The following is a 9,237-nucleotide window of genomic DNA, read 5'->3' on the forward strand; positions in this document are numbered from 1 at the left end:
AAGAGTTTCAAACCCAGAAATGTGGATGTGGCTGCATGGATTGTGCCACTGCACATATTTGGCCATTAACGGGACATGCTTATGCAACATTTCTATAGCTGGATGCTTATCAAAGCACAAAATGGTTCTAATTGGTCATATCTACACCACAGGCTTGCAGAGGTTTCTTGAAACTGTTCAACTATGGGAACCAGAGATCTCTAAAAGATAATGTTACCGCTCTTTCCCCAAGCTACGTTTCACAGGATCCTTCAGGAGAAGCCACTGCATAATATGCCTTTGCTGGCCTGGGGTGCTTCGCAATGACTTCCACAAGGCTCAAGATGACTGTCTATTCCAGTCTAAGGAGGACTATGTGCTCTTTCTGTCTCCTAAAAACAAGTCTTCATGAAAATTCATCAGCATTTTAGTGCAAATTTCTACTAATATACACATGTTCGTATGCAATTTTGCTCAATATACACTTTTGTCAAAGCAATTTCCCGACAATAATGCATTTATGTATGTTATTGTCACTAAGAGATGCACTTTATGGACACTTTACCCAAGTACATGCATTATTGTACACTTGGCTGGAGAACTGCACTGCAAAATTCAGAGAAGTGCAAATTTCGAAGGATGGCGGTGTTTCAGTTCACGTACTGTTCCCGAAAATGTGAATTAGGAAGGTTCGTCTTTAAATGTGCACTGAATCAAATTTATTCCCCATCCCTAGTCACCTGTGAAAAGTGCCATGAAGAGGAGGCTACAAAGAGAATGCATAACCAGAACAACTTTCATGCAAAACAGTTTATGGAGGCGAAAGCCATGCAGCAAGCTCCTGCTTATAACGTAGAATTGAAACTAAAAGCCCAGGGCCTGAGAGCTGACTCAGGCAGTTCCTGGTACGGCAAGGTAGGAGGACCAACTCAGCATAGCCATGATGTTTTTTCCAGAAGCAGCTGGGGCTAGAACCAGGAACCCATGGACCTGGGAACTCCTTCTCAATGCGCTGAGCCACAGAGGCCACAGGTTTGAGTGTTCCCTGGGCAACAGTGGGTTGCTGGGCTCCAGAATGACTCTTACCCACCCAAGTTGGCCATTGGCTGCCAGAACGAGGAAAAATTATAAACCCTTCATGTGCTGGCTGAGATTTCGTCTGGGCAACAATAGTACTTATAGCCCCTGGCTTCTGACTCTTCCTTTATTCTCTGACTCCTAGCATTTGACCGCTGGCTTGAACTCTGGCTCTGACTTGACTTGGCTGTTAACCCCCACCCTGTGACACCTGATTACTGTTCAACAACTGTTTACAGTCCAACTCTAACACAGCTGAACTGGTATAATACTAATCTAGGGCTGTAGTGTAGATATGCTCATAGGTGAACCTTTGCTATGACAGGGGTGCACAAATGGCTATGGTCACAGTTCACTGCTTGCAGCGTACAACCACAACTGCAGCTGGAAGTATCCCTAGGAAAAGTATGCCACCTTGATCAGTTTTCAATCACCCCATCACTCAGATCGATAGGCGCAAAACAAGCAGGGATGGCCCTAGCTTCATTGCTTTCTGAAATGGGAGGTTGAATTCCACACGTATTGCTTGTACATCCCATCTCTCACCCCCTGGCCCTGCCAGTTTCCCTTCTGCCCATTGTTTACCTCCCCTTTCCGGTACTACTATCACATCAGTCACACACACACACACCTGCAGCCAGTCTACTGCCTCCACACTCCTCCTCTTCCTTAGCTATCTCGGGGGAGGCTCCGACATGAAATTGCTGAATTACTTCTGAATTCATTAACAAGTTCAACTCTATTCATTTAGGTCTGAATAGAGACAATGGTTAACTTTTCCAGCACAGATGTTAATTTATCACTTATCACTGCTGTTGTAAAGTGTCACCTCACTGTAGCTATGGCTGAATTGTCACTATCTGTACTTTTTGTCTTTCATTTCCTTAAGACCTCATTGCCTACAACCAGAGCTTGGAAAAATACTTTTTTGAACTACAACTCCCATCAGCCCCAGCCAGCATGGCCACTGGATTGGGCTGATAGGAGTTGTAATTCAAAAAAGTAACTTTTCCAAGCTCTGCTTACAACTCCCCACCACCACTTACCACTTGCCAATTGTGGATCACACTTTATGCATCTGATAAAGTCGACTGTAGTCTGCAAATCTTATGCAATTACAAAATGTTGGACTTTTAAGGTGCCACAAACTGACCTCTACTTGAGTCTGAATTAGCTCATTCATTGTGAGCGTCCTTCATGAATGTTCAGAAATAATTCATATTCCATGCCTTTTTCATATGCCGCTCCCCTCCCAGAATGGAAATTTCCAGCACCAGTCATGGCACACAGTCAACTGGAAATTCAACCACAGTACCACCCCTCTCAATACAAACATACCCAGGAACAGGAAAAGCTCAGCAAGAGTCAGGAAGTTAACATTAAAATGACTTTTGTGCATCTGTCTCCAAACCAGCATGCTTTAGGCATATAAGTTGCTAAATACTGACAATGCATGCATAGAACTAAGACAGAGAAGAACTTGGGGGGAGGGATGGCACTCAATGCTGAAGAAATTTGCATTCCAAACAAAGTAATTGTGAACATTATTTTTTTATTTTTTTATTTGATTTATATCCTGCCCTTCCTCCCAGCAGGAGCCCAGGACGGCAAACAAAAGCACTAAAAACACTTTAAAACATAATAAAAACAGACTTTAAAATACATTAAAACAAAACATCTTTCATTTTAAAAAAAGCTTTGAAGACATCTGTTTTTTAAAAAAGGTTAAAAACATTGTTTTTTAAGAAAGGTTTAAAAACATTAAAAAGCAATTCCAGCACAGATGCAACACTGATGACACCAACTAATCTGATCCCTTAAAACAGAGTCATGAGCAGGGATGGGCGAGAAATTCAATCCAGTTCACATTTCAAGCTTTATCTGTCAAATTTGCACTGTCCAAAACAACGTGAGAACCAAAACACAGCCATCCTTCAAAATACACAAATTTTGCAATGCAACTGGCCAACCTATATTCACAACAGTGCATATATTATGGGAAACGGTGCATAAAAACGAATATATCAGTGAAAATAGCATACAAAAATGCAATATGACAAGAAATTGCTTGCAGAAATGTGTACATAGTCAAAATTGCATACCAAAACGTCTTTATTAGGAGAAATGGACACCTTTTGGTGAGTGGAGACTGGTCTGTTAGGACAAATGGGACACTGCCCCACCAACTTCACTCTGCCCGTAGCCAGCTCCCCCCCTGCCTTTTTACTGGTGACCCTGGTGGTTAGCTTCCTCCTCCTTAGTCTCAGTGATGCCATTATACAAAACTCAACAGGGAGAAGGATGGGGGCCTCTCTGCCTTCTGCCCCACCAATCCCAATGGGCAGCATTCAACACTGCCTATGGCCCACCAGATGTTGTTGGATTCCTTCTCCCACCAGCCTCAGCCAATGGAGCCAATGATCAGACATTAGGGGTGCTGTAGTCCAGCGGCATCTGGAGGGTGACAGGTTCCTCACCCCTGCTATACATTAAATAGACCTTTTATTTCATTTTGTTTTGAACACATGTTGTTTCCAGAGGAAGAAAAATGAATGTCCCCATGGGACCTAACTGAATCTTGGCTTGTGACAATGCTATGCATTGCTGGAAAACAGATTTGGCTCTGAGCTTCTCCTGTGATCTGTTTTACCCTCTTGCATCTAATATTAACTTGACCCCTGCTGAAACAGTCAGAGAGCTACATCTGCTGTATCAGGAATGGGCAGATTTCAGGTTTATTTACTTTATTTATTTATTATTTGATTTATATCCCGCCCTTCCAGCAGGAGCCCAGGTTATACAGCGCTTTGGTTTTTACTAGGGCTGCTTTCACACATGGGGCTGATTGTGTTAGTTTAATGGATTAAAAAGGAAGCGCTTTTGTCCTGATTTCTAAAACCCCTTTCACACTGCAGTACCTGTTATACCGGCATTTCGCGCAACAGTCTTTCTCACACACACACAGAGCTACAATGAACAGAGCAGAGTTTTTCTCCCCTCCCTTTCGTTTTAGGGGGTTTGGTGTAGTTCCCCCTAACTTGGTGTTTGAGGCTCGTGGAGTCGGCTCTGGGGGTTGGTGGGGCGGCTCCTGCTATTGTGGCCACTGGGAACTCACAGAGGTGGCTCTCCTTCTTCTTAATATTTTGGGGGGGGCTACGGGCGGCGGCGCCAGCTTCAGCAGCCATTGGTAGTTCACTGAGGCAGCTCCTTTTACCCTTGCTCTCTCCGTCTCAGACTATATTGGAGCTCGGCAGCGGCCCCAGTCCTCATTTCCCCCTTCTGTTTAAGGTGCTAATTTCCCCCCTCTGTTTTAAGGTGGCTCCTGCTTTTTTCCCCTGTTCCACACTGCATGCTGGGATGCCTGTCACGTGAGTGGCAGCAGCTAGCGCAAAACTCCTGCGATCTTCCAGGTTCCCAGCCTTGCTAATGGATTATTTCTGGTATCATCTATTGTGGAAATTAGCGCTATCTTTGCACTACATTCCACCAGAATTCCGGAGGTACCCGTTATGTCGTGTGAAAGCTCAAATATAATGCGCAGATTACCAGGTCAGAATAACGGAATAAACTGCAGTGTGAAAGCACCCTAGATCCCCAAGATCCACCAGCTGGAGCCAGGTGCAAAAGACATAAACTTAGAATTGAAGAACTGAGTCCAGGGATTTGTTTTCAGTAGCAGAACTGAATGGAGTTTCCATTCCTTTCACACACAAAAACCCTACTCCACGCTTGCTTCATTTCAGTAGTATATTTGGGGGGGGGGGAAGCTATTGAGCTGATGCTATGGTTAAACAATAGAGGAGGCAGAAACCCTTACAGCAAATCACCTAAAGATCTACCATTAGATTCAGACCTATGTTCTGACCACCTCTGTACTCCCAATTGCTCAGCTCCTGGCTTCCAGGAGTTCCAACCCATTATTTAGCTGAAACATATTAGGCTCATCTGTAGTGTCATACCACTTTAAATACCCATGGCCTCCCCCAAGAATCATAGGAAGTGTGGTTTGTTAAGGGTGGTGACAGTTACTAGGAGACCTCCTATTCCCCTCACAGAGCTGCAATTCCCAGAGCTCCCTGGGAAGAGGGATATATTGTTAAACCACTCTGGGAATTGTACCTCTGTGACGGGAATGGGGGCCTCCTAACTCTCAGCACCCTTCACAAACTATAGCTCCCAGGATTCTTTGCAGGATGCCATTATTGTTTAGAGTGGTATAGTAGTGGTTTAAATGTATAGTGTAGATGGGGCTTCACTTGGAGATAGTCTTCTGCTATTTCCTATTGAGTTACATTCCTGCCCTCACCCCTACTATCATAATTTATTATTGTTGCTAAGGTTTGAATGCTGTTGCTTAATGTTCACTTTATTTGAATTTCAACTTCTAACACTGATAGCTGTCTCAGCACTCCCATAGACTGAAAGAGAAGGGGATAAAAATGTAAAGATGAATAAATAATTTTTTTATTTTTAGGGACCCAAACAGCCATCCATCCACCACCATCACAAAAACCCTGGCTCTGAACCTGTTCAAGGAGGTGGACATTAGCATTTGCCTCTCAGTCTTTCCTAGTCTAAGCAAATTGTTTCAAATCTAAACAGTTAACTTTGTGACAGAAAGATCTGTGTTCACTTTTCTCAAGGCAACTGGTGCTCCAGAAGGAACTGCATAAATATTTATGAAAATGAAGCAAGAAATATTTTCCCAGGGTAGCTTTTCTCCTCAGAGCTTTATCGGGTCATGAAAGCTAGCATTTATTTTAAACTAGCCTTTTGAAGCAGGGACAAGCTGCCTTTTACAAACTGAGCTGGGACATGTAGTTACATTACCTTACAGCAGGAGGCACCAATCTTTTTAGGCCTGTGAGCATATCTGGACTTTTGAGTGATTGCTGCGGGTACCACCCCCTCCGGTCACTTCTTTCCCCACTCCCCTGGATCAGTCCCTTCCCCAACAGAAAAAAATGGAAATGGACTGCCTTCAAGTCGATCCTGACTTATGGCAACCCTATGAATAGGGATTTCATGTTAAACGGTATTCAGAGGGGGTTTACGATTGCCTCCCTCTGAGGCTAGTCCTCCCCAGCTGGCTAGGGCCTGCTCAGCTTGCCACAGGTGCACAAGCCAGCCCCTTCCTTGTCCACAACTGCCAGCTGGGTGGCAACTGGGCTCCTTGGGACTATGCAGGTTGCCCACAGCTGCACAGGTGGCAGGGCACATAACCTCTGAGCCACTCACTGTGGGGTTGATCTTTAGCTGGCCCTTGACACCCAGGAGACACAAGCAGGGATTTGAACTCACAGACTCTGAACTCCCAACCAGGCTTTCCTCCCCACCATGCTATACCAGCTATATCCCCAACAGAAAGACTTAAAGAGATCTGGGTAAAAGTCAGATCGACTAGAATTCATCTGAGCTTTGAAAAGCACATAGAAGAAGTGGGAAAGAATGTCGCTCTTTCAACTTCCTCCTTGAGCTCTATGTACGTTTCAAGGGAGAAAAAGGTAACCACTAGGGATATGTATCAGATTTGGCCAAAGCCTGAATCCTAAACCAAATTGTGCCAATTCAGGGGGATTAAGGCTTTGCCTGGGTCGGTTGGAGACATCCCTGGGTCGCCACGGGTTTGGCCATCCAGAACAACCCAGGGCTGTTGGGGTGAAGCCTCAAGCAGGAAAGAGAGGCAGGCATTGGACAGGGTGGGTGGGAAAAAGAAGAATCAATGAAAAGGCCTAGGAGAGTAGGATGGACCTACCAGTCCAGCTGCATCTTTCTGAGAGAAGGTAGGGATGGGCGAGAATGCCTTTGGATGCGGGGTGTAGGGTTCTCCTGGCTTACCTGCCCAAGCTCTCATTCTTCCTGCCTGATTGTTGTTGTTATGTGCCTTCAACTCGATTATGACTTATGGAGACCCTATGAATCAGTTGTAGAATTTGTTGTAGAATCTTGAGCATTACTTTACTTGCATGGGATATTAAGCCAATAGTTCGATAATTACTGCATTCCCTGGGATCCCCTTTCTTTGGAAGTGGGATATATATTGAACGCTTCCAGTCTGTGGGCCATTGTTAAGTTTTCCATATTTCTTGGCAAATTGTTGTCCAAATTTGGACAGATTCAGTCTCAGTAGCTTGTAGCAACTCTATTGGTATGCCATCTGTTCTTGGTGATTTGTTTCTTCCAAGTATTTTAAGAGCAGCTTTTACTTCACATTCTAAAATTTCTGGTTCTTCATCATACGGTTCCTCCGTGAATGAATCTGTCATCCTGGCATCTCTTTTATAGAGTTCTTCAGTGTATTGGTTCCATCTTCCTTTTATTTCATCTCGGTCAGTCAGTGTGTTTCCCTGTTGATTATTGAACATCCCTACTCTTGGTTTAAATTTCCCTTTCATTTCTCTAATCTTTTGGAATAGGGCACTTGTTCTTCCCTTTTTGTTGTCCTCTTCTATTTCTATACAATAACTATTGTAATAGTTCTCTTTGTCTCTACGTACTAGCCACTGTATTTGTTGTATTTAGGGTTCTGACCATGTTTCTGTCTCCTTTTGCTTTTGCTTTCCTTCTCTCTTTAACCATTTTAAGAGTTTCTTCAGTCATCCATTGAGGTCTTTCTCTCTTTTTAACTAGAGGTATTGTCTTTTTGCATTCTTCCCTGATAATGTCTCTGACTTCACTCCATAGTTCTTCCGGTTCTCTGTCAATTAAGTTTAAAGCCTCAAACCTGTTCCTTATTTGATCTTTATATTCTTCTGGGATGTTATTTAAATTGTATTTTGGCGTGATGATTGCTGTGTTGTTCTTCTTTAGCTTTACTCTGATTTTCGATACAACCAGTTCATGATCTGTACCGCAGTATGCTCCCGATCTTGTTTTTGCAGAAAGTATGGAACTTCTCCATCTTATGTTTCCAATTATATAATCAATTTGATTCCTGTATTGACCATCTGGTGATGTCCACGTGTACAGTCATCTTTTCCATTGCTCAAAAAATGTGTTTGCAAGAAATAAATTATTGATTTCGCAGAATTCAATAAGTCTTTTTCCTGCTTCATTTCTGTCTCCTAAGCCCCATTTTCTCACAATTCCTAGTTCTTCTCTGTTCCCTACTTTTGCATTCCAGTCCCCCATGATTATCATCATATCTTGTTTTGGTGTGTGATCAATTTCCTCCTGTACTTCTGCGTAAAATCTCTCCAATTCTTCTTCTGCGTTTGATGTTGGAGCATAGACTTGGATGATGGTTTTGTTAATAGGTTTCCCATTTAAGCTCATTGATATCACTCGCTCAGACCCTGTGTTGTAGCTCCTAATTGCTCTTTGTATATCACTTCTCACTATTAAAGCAACCCCGTTTCTTTTTGATTTCTCATTTCCTGCATAAAATATTTTATAGTTGCCTGATTGAAAATGTCCCATTCCCATCCATTTTAATTCACTCACACCGAGTATTGTAATGTTGCTTGATGATTTCTAACTTTCCCTGGTTCATGCTTCTCACATTCCATGTTCCTATTGTTTGCGTTGTACAGCTTCAGACTCTCCTTTCACATCTGTGCGCATCAGCCTCTGGGCTTCCTTTCGGCTTTGACCCAGCTGCGTCATTAGTCACAGCGCTACTCGTACTTGTCCTTTGTTCTTCCCCAGTAGCTCTTTGAGTGCCTTCTGACCTGGGGGTCTCATCTTCCAGCACTATCTCATGTTGCCTACCTGATACCCTGCTCTAATTAAATATTAGCCCTGCCCCAAATTGATTCAGGGCCAGATCCGAGGCCCTGGATTGGATCGGGGGAGCTGTGCACAGGCCTAGTAACCATCCTCACCACTTCATGTTCAAAGGGACAGGAAGCATCCCCATGTTTCATAAGCCTCACTATGCTGGTGACCCCTGCTTTAGAGGACTGAAAGCCCTATTCTTCCTCAGTGGTAATAACAGACTTTCAGTTTGTCAGATTTGATACAGAAAACCAGAATTGCAGTTTATACTCATCCCACCCACTTCATGAAAAATAATTTGTGTTATGTTATTCATCCAATGGGAACCCTGTGAGGCAGGCGATTATTCTGTTCCCAGTCACAGATGAAATTTCAGAATTTGGGGTGGAAAGAAATTTCTCAACTCCCTCTTAGATATATTCAAGATAAAAGTGCAAAACAACAACCAGGCATTTTAAGAGTACA

This window comes from Rhineura floridana, chromosome 1 (assembly GCF_030035675.1).
Source record: "Rhineura floridana isolate rRhiFlo1 chromosome 1, rRhiFlo1.hap2, whole genome shotgun sequence".
NCBI lineage: Eukaryota > Metazoa > Chordata > Lepidosauria > Squamata > Rhineuridae > Rhineura > Rhineura floridana.